Source organism: Garra rufa, chromosome 8, assembly GCF_049309525.1.
Source record: "Garra rufa chromosome 8, GarRuf1.0, whole genome shotgun sequence".
NCBI lineage: Eukaryota > Metazoa > Chordata > Actinopteri > Cypriniformes > Cyprinidae > Garra > Garra rufa.
In genome coordinates this window covers 20,050,025-20,070,064 of record NC_133368.1, presented here as the reverse complement: position 1 = coordinate 20,070,064, position 20,040 = coordinate 20,050,025, and the positions used below count along the sequence as shown (strand labels likewise).

The 20,040-nt window shown below is 45.1% G+C and overlaps 2 long non-coding RNA genes across 2 annotated transcripts; both read right to left on the bottom strand.

Annotated features, from left to right (window-relative positions):
* Positions 1-3,734: 3,734 nt before the first annotated feature.
* On the bottom strand, positions 3,735-4,478 carry LOC141340421 (uncharacterized). The gene is made up of 3 exons (XR_012356576.1): positions 4,274-4,478; positions 4,084-4,163; positions 3,735-3,882 (listed from the first exon to the last, which is right to left on the bottom strand). It is a non-coding gene; the product is annotated as an uncharacterized lncRNA (long non-coding RNA).
* A 6,156-nt stretch (positions 4,479-10,634) lies between these two features.
* Positions 10,635-11,296, bottom strand: LOC141340490 (uncharacterized). Its single transcript, XR_012356582.1, has 3 exons — positions 11,174-11,296; positions 10,984-11,063; positions 10,635-10,782 (listed from the first exon to the last, which is right to left on the bottom strand). It is a non-coding gene; the product is annotated as an uncharacterized lncRNA (long non-coding RNA).
* Between the last annotated feature and the right edge of the window lie 8,744 nt (positions 11,297-20,040).

Sequence of the window (20,040 nt, the reverse complement as noted above, 5' to 3'; positions counted from 1 at the left end):
CTGGGTTTCACTGATCCTCAATCACCCCCACCCCCCTTCCCGTGAGGATGGACACTGGTTACAGCGGCCCTCACAACCCCACACCACCACCCCACCCCTTTCAAGTGTACATATTGTATATAGTTCTCTGCAAACCTATGGTGGCATCATGCCTTCAGTGTGCATATTGTATGTAGTTCTCTGCAAACCTATGGTGGCATCATGCCTTCAGCGTACATATTGTATGTAGTTCTCTGCAAACCTATGGTGGCATCATGCCTTCAGTGTGCATATTGTATGTAGTTCTCTGCAAACCTATGGTGGCATCATGCCTTCAGTGTGCATATTGCATGTAGTTCTATGCAAACCTATGGTGGCATCATGCCTTCAGTGTACATATTGTATGTAGTTCTCTGCAAACCTATGGTGGCATCATGCCTTCAGTGTACATATTGTATGTAGTTCTCTGCAAACCTATGGTGGCATCATGCCTTCAGTGTACATATTGTATGTAGTTCTCTGCAAACCTATGGTGGAATCATGCCTTCAGTGTGTCTTGAACAAACACACATAAAAGGTTGCACACATTATATTGGTATTTTATCATATTTGGCTGTAGATAGATTTGAGTGAAGTTACCAACACAATAGATTGGCCGTAACAGACTCACCCATTTTATAATCACATTCCCTCTCTCTCTCTCTCTCTCTCTCTCTCTCTCTCTCTCTCTCTCTCTCTCTCACACACACACACACACACACACACTTTCTCACAAATACACATACAGACACAGGGAGAGAATGTTAACTTGTTAACTAGAATGTTATCTATTATTTTGTCAGAATGCACCAGAATGCTTCGTTTGTATGTGAAAATCACAAAAAAAAAAATTAAAAAAAATCACCAGCCGCCACTGATCATGAGTTACAGTAATGCTAACCCACTCTATTTCTTCCCCTCTTAACCTCACTTGTGAGGTAAACCTTTTCCAGTCATCAGCCATCCTTGTATTTGATGTCCCACTGGCCCTCATCGAACCTGAAGTGCCAACCCAACGACTGCCCTACCATCTCTTGTTGCTGTCCCCTTGTCCAGACTTCCTGGCCTGCACAGCCTAGCGACCCACAACCTGCCAACCTATTCACTTATCACTTCATCATCACTTATCAGGCCCAGCCGGATGAGGACCAGAACCAGCACCACAGGGACACCTTTGTTACTTTGCTAATTTTTTTATGAAAATGTAAAAAAAAAAAAAAAAAATCCATCAAATGTCTCTAACACCTCTGTTCAAACATTGATTCTAATAAATCTTCAAAAATCTTTGAAAAGTGCCTTTATAATGTCTAAACAAACTGGTTTACTACCATTTTATGTGTACAAATATTTTTATTAACAATTTGGAAATATGGACTTTAGTTCAGGGTGACCATATTCTGAGAATCCAAAAAGAGGGACCCCCCCCCCCCCCAAGGCGCTTTTAGAAATCACACATTTATTTAAATTCTCTTTCTGTTTGAACTAAATCTTATATCAAAACCGTATTGCCCTGTAAAAAATATCATCTCTTTTAGTCTTTTCTTTATACAGGCCTAATACAAACATAAATAAATAATACATAAAATGCTTAAATAAGAATTGCCTTGTAAAACAATTTTTTTTCCCAATTTGTCTGTGAAACTACATTTGCGTTTCGGCATGTTAGTGACACACAGCTCTTGCGGCGCAGTTCCTCTTTGTATTGTTTTGACAATTGGGTCTTTCACGTCATCAGACAGGTACCCAGGGCTGGACTGGGGTTAAAATTCGGCCCTGGACAAATTCAGCCCATCCGGCCCACAAGTTCCACATGAAAGTTTTCTTGGGTTTCCTGGTGAAAAAAACCCAGCACATGCTGGTTTTAGCTGGTCAGCAGGCTGGTTTTAAAAGGGTTTTGACCACTTTTCCAGCTTGGCCAGGCTGGTCTTAGCTGGTCAGGCTCGGAAACCACCAACTAAAAGACCAGCTAAAACCAGCTACTTCCAGCCTAAACTGGCCAACCAACCAAGGCTGGTTTAAGCTGTTTATTTCAGCAGGGTTATAGGGTCTTTAATTGGAGTACATGAATGAATAAAACAGGATTTAAACAAATAATGATAAATACTGCTGAATTCAAATGCAACAAACTTAATTACATTTTTGTCACAGAGAAATGCATGCAGTAAAGCATTGATTTTGAGCTAGAATGCAGGAAATTTGTTGCTAATAAATTATGTAATAAAAAAAATTCATTAATAAAAATCATCACCCTCAAGTCATTCCAAAACTGTATGGCTTACTTTTGTCAGGATATGTCTGTGTTCTGTCCTGGGGTCCGTTCTTCGTACCTCGCTTACTACATCCCAGATCAAATGACACATCCAAGATCAAATCATCGCGCTAACTATGAGCTCGCTATTCCGGTTCTCCGAACGCACCTGTTGTTGATGATTAGTATAGCTGGATGAAGTTATTTGAGATCCCTGGGTGGCTTAAAAGGGGCTACGTATCGATAGTAGAAACATTGATCGGCAACGCTTTGATTGGTCGGCGAACATGTCGAAGGAGCACGCTCAGTATTTTTCTGCAGCAGAGCAAGAACTCTTGATTGAGGGATTTCAGGAGTATCAGAGTTTAATTAAAACGAAAGGGAAAACTGCAAAGGCTGGAAAAGCAAGGAGAGAGGGCTGGCAAAAAGTAGTGAACAAATTAAATGCGTTAATGCTGCCCATGTTACATGTTTTTCCCTTGATATGTTATTTTATTTATATATTTTTTTATAACAATGTAAATTATTTATTATTAACTTTTAATATTTTTTTTTTATTATTGAACTAATACATCATTGGTGGATAAAAGTATTAATTTCTTAAAAAAAAAAAAAAAAGTACTAACCCCAAACTTTTGAACGGTAGTATACATATATATATGTGGCCGTTTAAACGTTATGTCAGGAAATAAGACACAGCCATAACATCTAAAGAAAACGGGTTCTTTTATTCCTGACTGAGAATGGCATCTACGCTAATATTAGTCTGTTTCATTCTTATTCCGAGGTCACCGTAGCCTCCAGACCCAGCCTGTATCCAGATCAGATGGTCACTGCAGTCCCCCGGATCCAGTCCGTACCCAGCTTAGATCATGGATCACCACCTGGAGATGACTTCAATAGCCGTGGATGTCAACCAGATGAGCTCCAAGGCGGATCATCAATAAAGACCTCGCCAACCTTGACGGCCATCGGCGCTACACCACAGGATCCTGATGAGTTCTCTACAATCAGACATTGGTACAAACTGTTGTTTGGTCTGGCCAGAGGAGAACTGGTCCCCCGACTGAGCCTGGTTTCTCCCAAGGTTTTTTTCTCCATTTCTGTCACCTGTGGAGTTTTGGTTCCTTGCCGCTGTCGCCTCTGGCTTGCTTAGTTGGGGACACTTTCCAGCGATATCGTATACTATTTGAACTGAACTGACGATGATATCACTGAATTCATTGATGAACTGCCTTTAACTGAAAATTGATTGTTACAATAATGCGTTACTTACACACTATTGTGCTGTTTAAATACTGTGCAGTTGCTTTGACACAATCTGTATTGTAAAAGGCGCTATATAAATAAAGGTGACTTGACTTGACTGAGCCTCAAATGAGACGCAGTGTTAATGTATATTTCTGTTCAGGAGCAACAGCAGTTTTAGAAAAACATTCAAATTAATAATTGAAATTGGCATAGCAAAACAAACTATCAAACTGACTCCAATGAGTGCAGAAAACAAAGTAATAAGAGTCTTACAAAACAAACCAAATAAAAGGTGATTTTCACACTGCTAATCTCAGAAACAAATAAAATGAGTGCCAAAAACAACGGTAGTGGCCTGTATGTGCCTAATGAAAGAAATAAAACAGCATACATGAGAAATCTGCACATTTCACCACATTGAATACATTACAATTCACAGTTTGACCCCTTCTGTTCAAATCAAACAGTAACTACATTCAAGAGAAATTGTATACACTTAAAGGTACAAATATTCTTTACAACTTATACATTAAACACTTTAGGAGAATAAAACGATTAAAACTCACTCTTATTGAGACTTTGAAGCACACAGAAAAAGCTCACGCAGCTGGTGCACGTGCAATATCACGTGTGACTGTTCTCCCCTCTAACACGACATAAAGAACAGTAATTACTCAATGTTACATTAATATACGAAATAAACAGTGTTATTTAACCTCTCAACAACTTTTTATAACATATTACAGATTAACTCACGCTCAATCTTCCCCAACGTCTCTGAATTTCCTTTCCCCACGGAAGATCTCTCACGTGCAGGAACACCACACTCGAGTCGTATGAGCAGCGAAATCAACCATACACTCGACAATATCACACGACTGTTATCACCACAGATTCACAAGTCAATATCAAACTGGAAATGTTCTCTCTTTAACAGTTTAAACGACTATTTCTCCCTCTGTGTGACTCTGTCTCAAACTGTGCTCTCTTTCAGTCTGACGCGCTCTCTCTCATCTGCGCATGCACACACTCTTAAAGGGGACAGCGCGTGGCTGAGTCACAGCAAACATAAGAGCAAATCACCAAGGGAATTAATCAAATATCAGGCTATTCCTGCCCCGGTTACACTCTCCCCTGCCTACAGTCAACGTCCTCGATGACTACAAACATGCTTTAATCATCCACAACTCCTTGTAGTTTTCCAGATGTATACAAAACTATTCCAGCTAACACTTGGGAAAGAACATCGGGACTGAAAGACACAGAATTGCAAGCCGATTTAGGCAGCCTGTTTGGATTGCTATGAACCCCAGCAGTAGACCGCTGAGTCCTGCGTGGTGAAGGACAGGGTACATCCACCTGGACACTCTCTGCCCTGGGCTTTCAGGGAACAGGAACTGGCCTAGTCACCACCACCTCCAATTCTGAATCCTTTCTTCCTGTTTTGGGCTGAGGGAGCTGTCTTACTATACTCGCCTCATCATCTACTTGCACTCCATCATTGCCCTCCCCTTCTCTTATTTCAGCATCATCCTCTGGCTGCACCACTGGCTGCTGCAACCTCCCGAGCACTTTGTCCATTGGATCCTCCTTAGTCCATCTGGTTTCCTCCACCAGCACACATTCTGCATCCAGTGTAAGCATCCCTTCTACCAACTCCGAGGTAGGAACTTTTACAGGCGTCACTCTTTTCCTAGGCAACGGCACTGGGACTGGTCTTGGACAGGGCCTTATGTCTGACCTATGCACTCTTTTTGCAGGACCACCTCCCACCGGTTCCACGGTGTAGGTTGTTCCATGCACCTCAACCACCGTATACACTGTGGGGGCCCAGGCATCCTGGATCTTGTTCCTTCCTGAAGGACGATATCGTAAATACACCTGCTGACCCACTGCTACCTCTGGACAATACACCACATTCTCACGCTTGGCAATATGGTCCGCTGCCTTTCTTTCAGCATACTCTCGTGCTCTGGATTGTGCATCCTGAAGCCGTTCCTTATGGACAGACAACCAGGTAGGCTCTATCTCCCCTCCTGTCTCCTGACCCAGCAAGGCATCTACTGGTAAGTGTGGCTGCATTCCAAACAGCATGTAGTATGGAGAGTAACCGGTGGAAGAATGGGGAGTCACATTGTAGGCGTACACCAACTCAGGTAAGTACTCTGGCCATCTCCGTTTCTTCTCAGGTGGTAATGAACGCAAGAGATCGTGCAGTGTGCGGTTAAATCTCTCACACTGCGCATTTCCCTGGGGGTGATGTGGCGTAGTGTGGGATTTCCTTACCCCGTACAGCTTACAGAGCTCTGCAATAACGGCACTCTCAAAGTTCCTCCCCTGGTCTGAGTGAAGACGCTGTGGCACACCATGCTTAAGGAACCATTCCTTCAGCAGGACCTTAGCTGTAGTGTCTGCTTTCTGATTGCGGGTGGGGAACGCCTGGCTGAACTTAGTGAATACATCTGTAACAACTAAGACATTCTCCCGCCCATCCGATGCAGGCTCTAGTGTGGTGAAATCCATCGCAACCACCTCTAATGGATGTGACGCCAAGAACGGGGCCCAAGGTGCCTGTATCTTTGGCTGTGGCATTTTGGCTAACACGCATCGCTGGCACTCCTTCACCCACTTATCCACAGCATCACTCATCCCCACCCAATAACAACGCTGCTTGAGCAGGCCCAGCGTCCTCTCAATGCCCTGATGCCCCATCTGGTCATGGACACTTTGCAACACCAGCTTGACCAGACATGCAGGGAGCAGCAACTGCCGGCATTCCCCATTGAAAACATCGTCAATGACTCTAAACAACAGCCCCTCTCTCTCTTGGATTCTATCCCACTGCTTAAGCAACAAGAGCACAGATCGAGACAAGCCTTTCCTCTCATGATTTGTGGGTTTCCTCTTCTTGTCCCAGAAGCACTTAAGCATGCTGATGGTCGGATCTTCCCCTTGGAACTGACGGAGCTCATCTTTAGTGTATCCAGGTAGCGTTGGGGTATTCTCCAGGAGTTGTCTCTCTTCATTCCCTTGATCAACCATGGCTGATTGTAGCTGTATTGTTCCTCCATTTCTAGGACCTTCCATTAGCCCTGACAGATCAGCCTCCACTGCCGTCCCTGTGCGGAGCCCGCTGCAAATAGCCACACAGCCATCGTACTCCGAATCTTCAGTTACCACCTCCATTTCCTCTAGCCCTGGTCTTCTAGAGAGAGCATCGGCTGCAGTATTACACCGACCAGGACGGTACTGCACGTCAAAATCAAATACTGCAAGCTGTGCAACCCACCTCTGTTCAATTGCGCCCAGCTTGGCCGTGTTGAGATGGCACAGAGGGTTGTTATCTGTTAAGACAGTAAACTTCGATCCCAGCAGGTAACTCCTGAACTTCTCCCCCACTGCCCACTTGAGTGCCAGGAGCTCCAGCTTCATACTGCTGTAGTTCCTGTCATTTCGCTCTGCACCCCTCAACCTCCGACTTGCATACGCTATCACAGTTTTCCTTCCCCCTTGCTGCTGGTATAGCACAGCACCTAATCCCAGGTTACTGGCGTCGGTCTCTAGCACAAACGGTAAGGTGAAGTCCGCATAGCCCAGCGTTGGAGCACAGGTAAGCTTCTCCTTGAGGTGCTCAAAGGCCTGTTGGCATTCTGTTGTCCAGGAGGCCTTGAACAACTTATTGGCCTGAACAACACTCCCCTGGCGAACACAAGTGTTAACCACATCATGAAGCGGACCCGCCACTCTAGAGAAACCCTCAATGAATCTTCGATAGTAACTGCAAAACCCTAAAAAGGATCGCAGCTCCTTTAGAGTGTTAGGGATCGGCCATTGCTTCACTGCACTCACTTTGTCCGGGTCTGTAGACACCCCCTGCGCTGATACCACATGCCCCAGGAACTTTACCTCGGACTGCAGAAAATGGCACTTTTCCACCTTTACCTTTAGACCAGCCTCCCTTAACCTTTTTAGCACAGTCTCGAGCCTCACTAAATGTCCCTCAAATGTACTTGAATAGATAAGCAAATCATCCAAGTATACAAGGACCATTTGAAAGACCAGATCACTCATTATGCTTTGCATGAGGCGCTGGAATGTCGCAGGCGCATTACAGAGTCCAAACGGCATCCGCTGGTACTCATACAGCCCAAATGGTGTAATGAAGGCTGTTTTGTTCTGGTCCTTCTCATGAACTGCCACCTGATGATAGCCACTCGCAAGATCAATAGATGAGAATACCTTGGCCTTGCTCAAAGCATCCAGACTCTCATCAATTCGTGGCAATGGGAATGCGTCACGTCTAGTTTTAGAGTTCAGCTTCCTGTAATCCACGCATAATCGGAGACTCCCATCAGACTTACGAACTAACACCACCGGAGAAGCGTACGAACTGGAGCTTTCTCGGATGACACCCTTCTTGAGTAATCCGGAGATATGGTCCTTTACCTCCTCAAATTGGTTCGGGGGTATTCGTCGGTATGGCTGTGAGACAGGGAGGTCATCTTTCAGGGGAATCTCATGTTTTACCACGTCAGCATAACCAAGGTCTTCGTCACAGGTGGCGAACACATCCAAGTACTTCATCAGGAGTGCCTTCAGCTCTGCCTGCTGTGTAGGGGTACCACCTATTCGCACCTTCTCCAATGGACACTGCAGGTCACTCCCAACCCCTGTCATTGATCTCTGGTGGACAGTAACTTCTTCGTGATCCGCGGAGATACGATGGAATGTAACCTCGCAGGAGCTACCCTCAAAGCGACGACCCTGGGTAAGTATCCCGAGTTTCAACTTAGGCGGCAACCACACATCCTCTGCTGACAAGTTTACTACCTGCACTGGGAACACTCGACTACCAGGTGACACCAGGGTAGGAACCAGGACCAGACCACCTGGCAATGATGTATTACCTGGTTCAAACAATCCTAAGCCCCTATTTCCAATCAGTTCCTTATGTGTTTTAGCCTGAATTGTAGCAACTGAGCCTGCAGGTACATACAGCTTATGTGTGCCTATTGTCCGAACCATAGAGGTCGCCTCCACTGGGATAGCCTCTTGCACCTTGTTAAAGGCGGCTCTCCAGTCAGCATCCATAGTCCCTTCCAAAGCATTTTCAAACTCGGCCAGAATCAACTGTTTACAGCGCTGTGCTATGTTCATGCCAAGTATGCCTGGGGGCGCTGAGTCGGCTGCCCCTTCCTCTTGGTCGCGAATCACCAGGAACCCACACCCAGGTATAGTCAAACCCATTACCTGGATATCAAGTTCGACATACCCCAGGTAGGGAAGCGGCAACCTATTGGCAGCGGTGATCTTCAACCACTTGGTCGTACAATGCATGTCTTTATCTTCTCCATGAAGATGCTCTTTAAAAAAACTCTCTGTCAAAGTACTCACATTGCTTCCAGTGTCCAATAGGCACCTGACAGCTACCCCCCCAATGTGAATTTCGACTTCTGGGCACTTGCCCACTGCACGCTCCAGGAATCGCTCTTTGGTAAGGGTGCCACTGTTTGAGCCATCAGTGCCACCTCTCATTGCTCGGCTCTTCGCAATGGAGGCGCACAGTTTCCCTGAAGACTCTGAGACTCTGGCGTAGCTGGCACAGGGTTTTCACGGAAGCGTGGCACAGTGCATTGCCGGGCTATGTGTCCCACACCCTCGCATCTCAAACAAATGGGTTGGCCATCACGGGTATATTTTGGCTTAAACCTGGCCTTATTAGGTTTCTCACCACTTGGGTCAGACCTCTGGATCGTGAGGTCATGGACAGCATTGGTAAGTTCCCCGATTGCTTTCCCTTGTTGTGTAATTACCTTAATTACTTCCTGCAGGGCTACACTCAAGTCACTTGGTACGGTCGCAGACATTCTCGCATGCTCTACATTTTCCCCCACACCCACTAGATTTCGGTTCCTAGCAAGATTAGCTGCACGGGGTTTCTCTTCCAAACACCACATAAGGGCCTCCTCACGGACTTCAAATAATGTAGCGTGAGGTCGCTCTCTAACCAGCTTACGCAGGTCTCTACGGAGAATTGAATCCCTCACCCCCTCTATAAACTGATCTCGCAATGCCAGCTGCATGTTCGGAACAATATGGGGTGACAGCTGGAGTGCAGCATTGAGCAGCAAGGACAGGGCGTGTGAATAATCACGGAAATCTTCACCATCCAATTGTTTCCGCGCATAAAATGCATGTAACAACTGGGGAGTGCTTCGCTTTTCCCTGAAAGCTGCCCTCAAGTAGGAGAACATGTCTTGAGGTAACTTATCCTCCCCTCCCATACACAACCTGACTTCATCTAGAGCGGACCCCCTTAAGTGGGAGAGGATAAAATCCACCTGATCCTCTGTATTTAAACCCCTCACTCTGATTACTCTCTCAAGTTCCTCAATGAACTCATCCACATTTTGGCAATCTTTACCCGGATCCCCACTGAAAGGTACAATTTGTCTTTCTCTTGGGATATACACATAAGATCTAGTAGGTACATTAGTCATGTTAGAAAGCGTCGACATTACTTGATCATGTCTACGTCCCAACTCCAGGATCTGTGACTGTAGCTGCGAGATGGGGTTACCTCCCTCAATGTCCATTTCCGGAGCTGCAGCACCTGCACCCTGAATGTCCTCACCCTGGGAGGTTGCATCGTCCATGCCCTCAGCGTCCATGACTCGCAGTTGCAGAAAGTCTCAGTTCTCCAACAGTCAGTTCAACAAGCACCGTCCTTCACAATCTCCTCCGACGCAGCAGTCCTGGTTTGCTGGCCCTTGGTCCTCCTGCAGCTCCTTTCAGGATGGCACACAATATTCTGCAGGTCCTTATAGCACTCAGCTGCTCTTGACCACTACCGTTGTTTGCACCCCACTATTTTAGCACTCTTATCACAAAAATAAACCAATCCCCAAAAAAAAAGGAAACCCCACTCCTGGTACCAAATTAGATGTGGCCGTTTAAACGTTATGTCAGGAAATAAGACACAGCCATAACATCTAAAGAAAACGGGTTCTTTTATTCCTGACTGAGCCTCAAATGAGACGCAGCGTTAATTTCTGTTCAGGAGCAACAGCAGTTTTAGAAAAACATTCAAATTAATAATTGAAATTGGCATAGCAAAACAAACTATCAAACTGACTCCAATGAGTGCAGAAAACAAAGTAATAAGAGTCTTACAAAACAAACCAAATAAAAGGTGATTTTCACACTGCTAATCTCAGAAACAAATAAAATGAGTGCCAAAAACAACGGTAGTGGCCTGTATGTGCCTAATGAAAGAAATAAAACAGCATACATGAGAAATCTGCACATTTCACCACATTGAATACATTACAATTCACAGTTTGACCCCTTCTGTTCAAATCAAACAGTAACTACATTCAAGAGAAATTGTATACACTTAAAGGTACAAATATTCTTTACAACTTATACATTAAACACTTTAGGAGAATAAAACGATTAAAACTCACTCTTATTGAGACTTTGAAGCACACAGAAAAAGCTCACGCAGCTGGTGCACGTGCAATATCACGTGTGACTGTTCTCCCCTCTAACACGACATAAAGAACAGTAATTACTCAATGTTACATTAATATACGAAATAAACAGTGTTATTTAACCTCTCAACAACTTTTTATAACATATTACAGATTAACTCACGCTCAATCTTCCCCAACGTCTCTGAATTTCCTTTCCCCACGGAAGATCTCTCACGTGCAGGAACACCACACTCGAGTCGTATGAGCAGCGAAATCAACCATACACTCGACAATATCACACGACTGTTATCACCACAGATTCACAGGTCAATATCAAACTGGAAATGTTCTCTCTTTAACAGTTTAAACGACTATTTCTCCCTCTGTGTGACTCTGTCTCAAACTGCGCTCTCTTTCAGTCTGACGCGCTCTCTCTCATCTGCGCATGCACACACTCTTAAAGGGGACAGCGCGTGGCTGAGTCACAGCAAACATAAGAGCAAATCACCAAGGGAATTAATCAAATATCAGGCTATTCCTGCCCCGGTTACATATATATATATATATATATATACATATATATATATATATATATATATATATATATATATATAATGTGTGTGTGTGTGTGTGTGTGTGTGTGTGTGTGTGTGTGTGTGTGTGTGTGTGTGTGGCTGTGGTCATCATTCGTGTGTGAATCGTCGTAATTATTTTCTATACTTTCTTGCAAAATACTTTTCTTTTCCCACGTGAGTCAGTCCGTGTCAGTCGTGCTCTTTAACCAATCAGATGTAACCTCGCCATTTCAACCAATCATAACCCGCCAGGAGCGCAGCCTAAATCCTGTTTACATGAAATAAGCCTGCTCCCGAGCAGGTTTAAGTTTACGGACCTGTTACTATGACAGCAAGTCCCGGATGAGCTTTGAAGAACCGAACGATCCAAGATCATGCCAAATCGTCAACAATCAAATCCAGCTAACTTAGTTAGCGAGGTACGAAGAACGGACCCCAGTTCTGTTCTGTTCTCCTAGTGTTTTTTCCCCTATGTTTATAGCTAATATGGTTTAGTCCTTGTCTCCCCCTTTTGGTTATGTTCATTTAGTTCAGTCATGCCCATATTTGTATTTCCCCCTCGTTATCTTGTTTGTGACCACGCCCCTGTTTCAGTATATTTAAGAGTCTGTGTGTGCACTCCCCATTTGTCCGTCAATGATTCTGTTACTGCTGTTTGCTTGGTTTCATGTGATCGTCTTATGCTCCCGGTTTTTGTTTGTTTGTATCAGTTACAGTGTTTTATTTTATAAACTATTTACGTTTTCATTTACTCCGGTTCTCCTCATCATTCTCCACTCCTCAACCCCGCCTGGATCGTGACAGATTGACGGACCAAACAAGAAGATGAACCGGGCTGAGGACCAGCTCTGGAACCTCCAGCAAGATGAGCGTTCGCTGGAGGAATATGTGGTGGAATTTTTGAGCATTTACCATCTGGTGGGATGGAGTGACAAGATGGTGAATGCATGTTTCCAGTAGTGTTGCTTTCGTCAATGAAAATTATGACTAAATATCGTCGTCAACGAACCTTTATCACGTGACGAAAACTAGACGAGACGAAACGTAAATGCTGGTCATGTGACGATGACTATATAAAATGTATTATGAAATATCGTTGACGAATAAAAACAAGACTAAATGTTGTTTACAAAATAAAAACTATGCTAAAATGTCTCTTTTATTTTCGTTGACGAAAACGAGATGAAACGAAATGTTATAATGTTAGATTGATGTGCGCATGCCCAGTAGCCAGAGCTGTATCCCTTCTAGCCTAAACCACAGGCGACGTCACTCCCTCAAGCTCCACTCGCAGAATTATCTAGAAGACGCCCACAAACAAAGTTAAGTCTGACACAGATAAAGGGACCAATGGCCGGCCAGATAGGGTTCATTTTTGGGGGAAAAAGAAGGAAGAACACATACATTTTTTTCTACTTTTTAGTAGTGATAGGAAAATGAAGCTTTTCGAAGCACCAAAGGGATCAACTGTATCTAAAAGGGTTCATTACTCGAAGCTTTTCAACACGTTGTACACCAATGACATCTTGTGGTCAAAGGTGGAAAACGTTTCTTTTGCATCCCAGATGTCCAAGCAATTTTTGGACAATTTCATAAAATAAATAAATTTATGCTAAGAAAACCATAAGAAATATTTTACTTACAGAAGGTATAAATGAATTAATCTGTAAATAAACTAAAAAAAAAAAAAAAAGTACAAAAGATTCTTGTATGCATAGATGATCAAGTAAATTAAGAATATTGTTAAGTTGATTAATATTCGAAGCTTCTGTGTCAAATGTCACATCACTAATTTTTAGTAAATTGTAGCTTGACCATTCAAACCTTGTTTCTCTTTTTTTTTCTGACATTGTCATGTGATGCTATTTTATTTATTGTTTTTATTTAATTTTTTTAAATTTATGTGTGTGTACTTCTATCATATTTGGTAGGTAAAATAAATGTTGTAAATTAAAATTAGAGCAGCTTCTGCAATGGATGCATTTTTCAGCCTATAAGGTAACAAAAATATAATAAGAACCTTGTTTGAAATGGGTTTGGCTAAAAGAAAACTTTGGTTTTGTCTATACTACTAGGTACTTATACTATATTGACTGGGTTAAATAAAATTGCATTACTAAAAATAGACTAAATGTAATCAGTTTTCGTCGACTAAAACTAGACTAAAATGTCATTCGTTTTCGTCGACTAAAACTTGACTAAAATAGTCATGGGTAATTCTGACTAAAATAAGACTAAAATGCTCAGACTTTTAGTCGACTAAAACTTGACTAGACTAAAAGGTGTATGAACTTGACTAAAACTAATAAAAACTAAAATGTCAGGTTCACACAAAGACTAGACTAAAACTAAAATGAAAATCGGCCGCCAAAAACAACACTAGTTTCCAGATGGGACTAAAAGATGATAGGTTGTTTAATTTGATTACTCCTGGTGATTGCTACCGTCCTGTAGCAGATTTCCAAAATTTTGTTTTCGATTTGTGTAATTCCTCGTTCCAAGTCATGGTGGAGGATGGTAATCCTCCTCCCATCTGGAAACATGCAACAGTCACCCCATCTCACCAAAAGCCAGAACCCTCCGCATATCACTCCAGCGACCTCACCCCCTCCTTGCCTCCCACGTGTCCCCAAGTCCTCCTAAGCCCCACGTTGGTCCTCAGCCCAGTACCTCAGGCTTCCTCTCCGTGCTCAAGCCCGTCAGCCACCACGCCAGCGTCAGCTCCCAAAATGGCCGCCACGTCAGTTCATAAGATGGCCGCCGCGTCAGCTCACAAAATGGCTGCCACGCCAGATTCTGCAAGCAAAATGGCCGCCACGCCAGATTCTGCAAGCAAGATGGCCGCCACGCCAGATTCTGCAAGCAAGATGGCCGCCACGCCAGGTTCTGCAAGCAAGATGGCTGCCACGCCAGATTCTGCAAGCAAGATGGCCGCCGTTGCGGAGTTCCCGGTCAAGATGGCAGTCAAGCCTGAGTTCCCGGTCAAGATGGCCGCCGTTCCAGAGTTCCCGGCCAAGATGGCCGCCGTTCCTGAATCCTCGGCCAAGATGGCCGCCAGTGTTGAGTTCCCGGCCAAGATGGCCGCTGGTGCTGAGTTCCCGGCCAAGATGGCCGCTGGTGCTGAGTTCCCGGCCAAGATGGCCGCCAAGCCTGAGTACCCGGTCAAGATGGCCACCGTTCCTGAGTTCACGGCCAAGATGGCCGCCGTTCCTGAACCTTCGGCCAAGATGGCCGCCAAGCCTGAAACCCCGGCCAAGATGGCCACCAAGCCTGAGTCTGCACCCAAGATGGCGACTGCCAAGTCAAAGTCTCCGCTGGTTCCACCCAGCCTTCCAGAGTCTCCGCTGGTTTCGCCCAGTCTTCCAGAGTCTCCGCTGGTTCCGCCCAGCCCTCCAGTGACTGCGCCGCCAGAGCGCCCTCCAGTGACTGCGCCGCCAGAGCGCCCTCCAGTGACTGCGCCGCCAGAGCGCCCTCCAGTGTCTGCGCCGCCAGAGCGCCCTCCAGTGACCGCTCGCCCAGAGCCTGCTCTTCCAGAGTCTCCGCTGGAGACGCCCAGCCCTCCAGAGTCTCCGCTGGGGTCGTCCAGTCCTCCAGAGCCCTCCTCAAGAGCGCCGTCTAGAGCCCGCTCCTCAAGAGCGCCGTCCAGAGCCCGCTCCTCAAGAGCGCCGTCCAGAGCCCGCTCCTCAAGAGCGCCGTCCAGAACCCGCTCCTCAAGAGCGCCGTCCAGAGCCCGCTCCTCAAGAGCCTGCGCACCCTCCAGAGCCGGAGCTCTCTCCTGCTCGCCCTCCAGAGCCGGAGCTGTCTCCAGCGCGCCCTCCAGAGCCGGAGATCTCTCCTGCGCGCCCTCCAGAGCCAAAGCTCTCTCATGCGCGCCCTCCAGAGCCGGAGCTGTCTCCAGCGCGCCCTCCAGAGCCGGAGATCTCTCCTGCGCGCCCTCCAGAGCCAAAGCTCTCTCATGCGCGCCCTCCTGAGCTGGAGCTCTCTCCTGCGCGCCCTTCCATGCTCTCCTGTGTGGACTATACCCTAGGTTCCCCCAAGAAAATTTTTTGGGGGGGGGGGCTACTCCCCTGATCGGCCATGGCCACCTGGACTGTTTACCCGGCCATGGCCACCTGGACTGTTTACTCGGCCATGGCCACCTGGACTGTTTACCCGGCCATGGCCACCTGGACTGTTTACTCGGCCATGGCTTCCTGAGCCTCCAGATCCGCCATGGCCTCCTGAACTATTGTCCCGGCCATGGCTGCCTGAGCCACCAGATCCACCATGGCCTCCTGAACTATTGTCCCGGCCATGGCTGCCTGAGCCACCAGATCCACCATGGCCTCCTGAACTATTGTCCCGGCCATGGCTGCCTGAGCCGCCAGATCCACCATGGCCGCCTGGACTGTTTACCCGGCCATGGTTTCCTGAACCCCCAGATCCGCCATGGCCTCCTGGACTGTTAACCCGGCCTTGGCTTCCTGAGCCCCCAGATCCGCCATGGTCTCCTGGACTGTGTACTTGGCCATGGCTCCCTGAGCTTCCTGACCCACCATGGCCACCTGAGATCCCTGATCCGCCCTGGAGACCACCTCGGTATCCCGTGTCCCCTGTGTCCTCTTAGCGGTCTCCAGGGCGCCCACCCTCCCTCCCCTTTAGATGTTATTAGGCGCGGGACGCGCCTTCGGGGGAGGGGGGGGGTAATGTCAGGATATGTCTGTGTTCTGTCCTGTTCTGTTCTGTTCTCCTAGTGTTTTTTCCCCTATGTTTATAGCTAATATGGTTTAGTCCTTGTCTCCCCCTTTTGGTTATGTTCATTTAGTTCAGTCATGCCCATATTTGTATTTCCCCCTCGTTATCTTGTTATCTTGTTTGTGACCACGCCCCCGTTTCAGTATATTTAAGAGTCTGTGTGTGCACTCCCCATTTGTCCGTCAATGATTCTGTTACTGCTGTTTGCTTGGTTTCATGTGATCGTCTTATGCTCCCGGTTTTTGTTTGTTTGTATCAGTTACAGTGTTTTATTTAATAAACTATTTACGTTTTCATTTACTCCGGTTCTCCTCATCATTCTCCACTCCTCAACCCCGCCTGGATCGTGACAACTTTCTTCTGTGGAACACAAAAGATATTTTGTATAATGTAACCAAACATATTTGGTTACCCTTGATTTCTACTCTATAGACAAAAAAGTTTTGGATTTCTCAAAGTATCTTCCTTTGTTACACAGAAGAAAAAAGTTCATACAGGATTGAAATTATTGACATTACATGATGTTGAGTAAATGATGACAATTTTTATTTTTGGGTAAACTGTCCCTTTAAGAACTTTATGTATAGTAAACACCTAATTTATATAAGACCCATATTTAATTCTTTAATCAGGCTCTTATTGAATTAACATTTTACTCCAATTAAAACGAATTGCAACTAAAAATTAAAAGAAATTATAGATTAGAATATTAGTAGTAAGACGGTGGTCACAAGAAAACATTAGTTGTATGGTTTTTAAAATTAAATAGTAATTATAAACTATGAAATTTGTAGTAATTTTGTTTTGACAGTAATTATTTATTGGCATTTTCCACTTTACTTCATCATGCAGTGACAGTATCCAGTGTCGTGGCTGTTTTCAGCCAGCCCAGCAGAACTTACAGATCCTTTAATGTTCTCATATCACATGACTGTATAACACAATTCTGTGTGTTATCTGAATGGATTAAGCAACTTACACTGTTTATCACTGTACATCGTGGCAGAAGCGCAGCGCGCGTTTCGTCAGCACTGTGCGGGTGATTGATCCCACCGCTTCACACTTTTCGGCTATTTGCGGTTTTGAACGCGCTATAATTTAAAATAGCGCCTAATATGGAGAGGGGGTTCAATCTTCAACTGGCTGGCAGGAGCCGCCACTGGCAGGTCATGTGACCTGTCAGTGGATGGTGGCAGCTGCCAGTCTGCCTGTCAGTGGCTGGTGGCAGCTGCCAGTCTGATTCTGGCAGGTCAGGTGACCTGCCAGTGGCGGGCTGGTAGCTGGCAGTCTCAATGGGTTTAGATCTGAGAGTGTAACACCTTCTCTGTCGCTCTGACTGCAAGGAAATACAGTATTTTATTGTTATGACCGTATTTTTATGACTTTGTTCTTTTGTATGATTGACCTTTTAGTCTTTTTTTTTCCCCATAATTAAAGCAGTCAAATTAACGTGATCATGACTGGTTGTTTACTGACTCTTCCTTAAACTCAGAGCGCTCTTACGGCCGTCTGAGCTACCAGTGGAAGCGTCAATAAGCTGCCAGTTGAAACCACAGCCATTTAAACAGTTTATTCATAATAAAACTCATTAAAATGTGGATGAATTGAAAGACTAGACCCATAATGATCCAAGTTTCAGCAACAACAGATTTTCGGTGGATTTTGTGTTTTGTGCTTAATTCTTATTGTGAACCTGTTCAGTTCTTTATTTTAGCGCGATTAAAGTGTTTAAATGGCGGTGGTTTCAACTGGCAGCTTATTGACGCTTCCACTGGTAGCTCAGTCAGTCAGTCAGTCAGCTGCGAGAGCGCTCCGAGGTAACGCGTTTTCTACAACTCTTGCTACAAGGAAATCTATTATTTCATGATCGTTAATATCTTCTTATGGGTCTAGTCTTTTAATTCATCCACATTTTAATGAGTTTTATTATGAATAAACTGTTTAAATGGCCGTGGTTTCAACTGGCAGCTTATTGACGCTTCCACATGGTAGCTCAGTCAGTCAGTCAGTCAGCTGCAAGAGCGCTCCGAGGTAACGCGTTTTCTACAACTCTTGCTACAAGGATATACATTATTTCATGATCGTTAATATCTTCTTATGGGTCTAGTCTTTTAATTCATCCACATTTTAATGAGTTTTATTATGAATAAACTGTTTAAATGGCCGTGGTTTCAACTGGCAGCTTATTGACGCTTCCTCTGGTAGCTCAGTCAGTCAGTCAGTCAGTCAGTCAGCTGCGAGAGCGCTCCGAGGTAACGTGTTTTCTACCAGGGGCGCCTTTGGGCCCTATGACAAAATATGAGGTTGGGCCCCCCCACCACACAAAAGCAGATCTCTGGGGGCCCCAGTATTTAGTGTCATAACTACATATCTGACGTTTATAATAAATCAAAATTGAGCACGTTATGGCTATTTAAAAATTACATGTTTTACTATCAACACAATATTTTGGTTGAGCGAGCAGCCTGTGGTAAGATGGCCGCCATATGCGGACGTTCGACTCCGTTGGCCAGCAACGCAGACGAGACATTCTATAGACGGTTTCAACGGCAACAATATAAACAAACGTTACTGCGCATGAGCGCTTTTGTGGCCCAAACTTAACTTCCGGTATACATCCAAATAGAATCAATAACAACAGCTAAATCCTTCTAGAGTAGATTATTTTTTTAATAACAAGCGAAATATGTTGGCTGCATAAATTAGACTGATTTATTAAAAATGCAAACTCATTACTTCCCAGTAGGAGGTGCTTTAAGCACGAGAAACGAGGTTTCCCCGGTAATGGCTATAGACAAAGCAGCTCTTAATTTAAAAACGCTGCCTTATGCAGGATGAAATGAAAATGACATTTTCTAAAGACAGTCTTTCTTCAGAAATACAGTGATATAAAAACACCCACGCCTGGGTTTGATTTTTAAACGTGTAAGTTTATTCAACGAAGTCTATTAACAGATTAATGAATTAGTCTATTATTTCCAATTGGAAAATCAGTCGGTTTTTATATCGTGGCAGGTCGCCACAAATAAATAAATGTTTGGGAAACACATACCACAGAACAATAACCTGAGACCAACTTCATTACTCATTATTAGCTGCGTTTGTAGCCCGCGACATAAACAAACACAGACCGGAAGTTAATTTAGGTCCAGGCGCGTGCACCCGATGAAACCGTCTATATATCTATGGGTAGATCTGCCTTGCTCCAGGTCTGCAGCCTCCCTCTACTCGTTTCGGACGCAGCCAGCTTCTGTCTTTAAGTTGGAACGGCCCCTAACTACAGGTGGCAGTAATGAGCTGAGGACACAAACAATCAGTGGTGACGAAGAAGACAAGAGTTGCCCGCTCAGTTGTTGTTGTTCAGTACCATGACTAATCAACGCAACGTTTACACTTTTGAGGATTATAAATGCTTGCCCGACCCAGTATTCACAGTGGAGAGGGAATGTCTGGAGCCATGTCCGGCGCCGATAGTAGTGGATAACGGCTCGTTCCAGTGTCGCGCGGGTTGGGCGTCTTGTATTTCACAGTTGGATCAACCGCGGCTTGTGTTTAGATCAGTAGCGGCGCGCAGTAGAGGAGCCGCTCGCAATGACGCGCACGTGGGAAATGACATCCCTAATCTTGAGCCGCTGCGCTGGACTTTCAAGAGCGCGTTCGATCGCAACTTGGTGGTTAATTTTGACATGCAGGAGCTCATCTTTGATCACGTCTTCATGCACCTTGGAATAAATTCCCA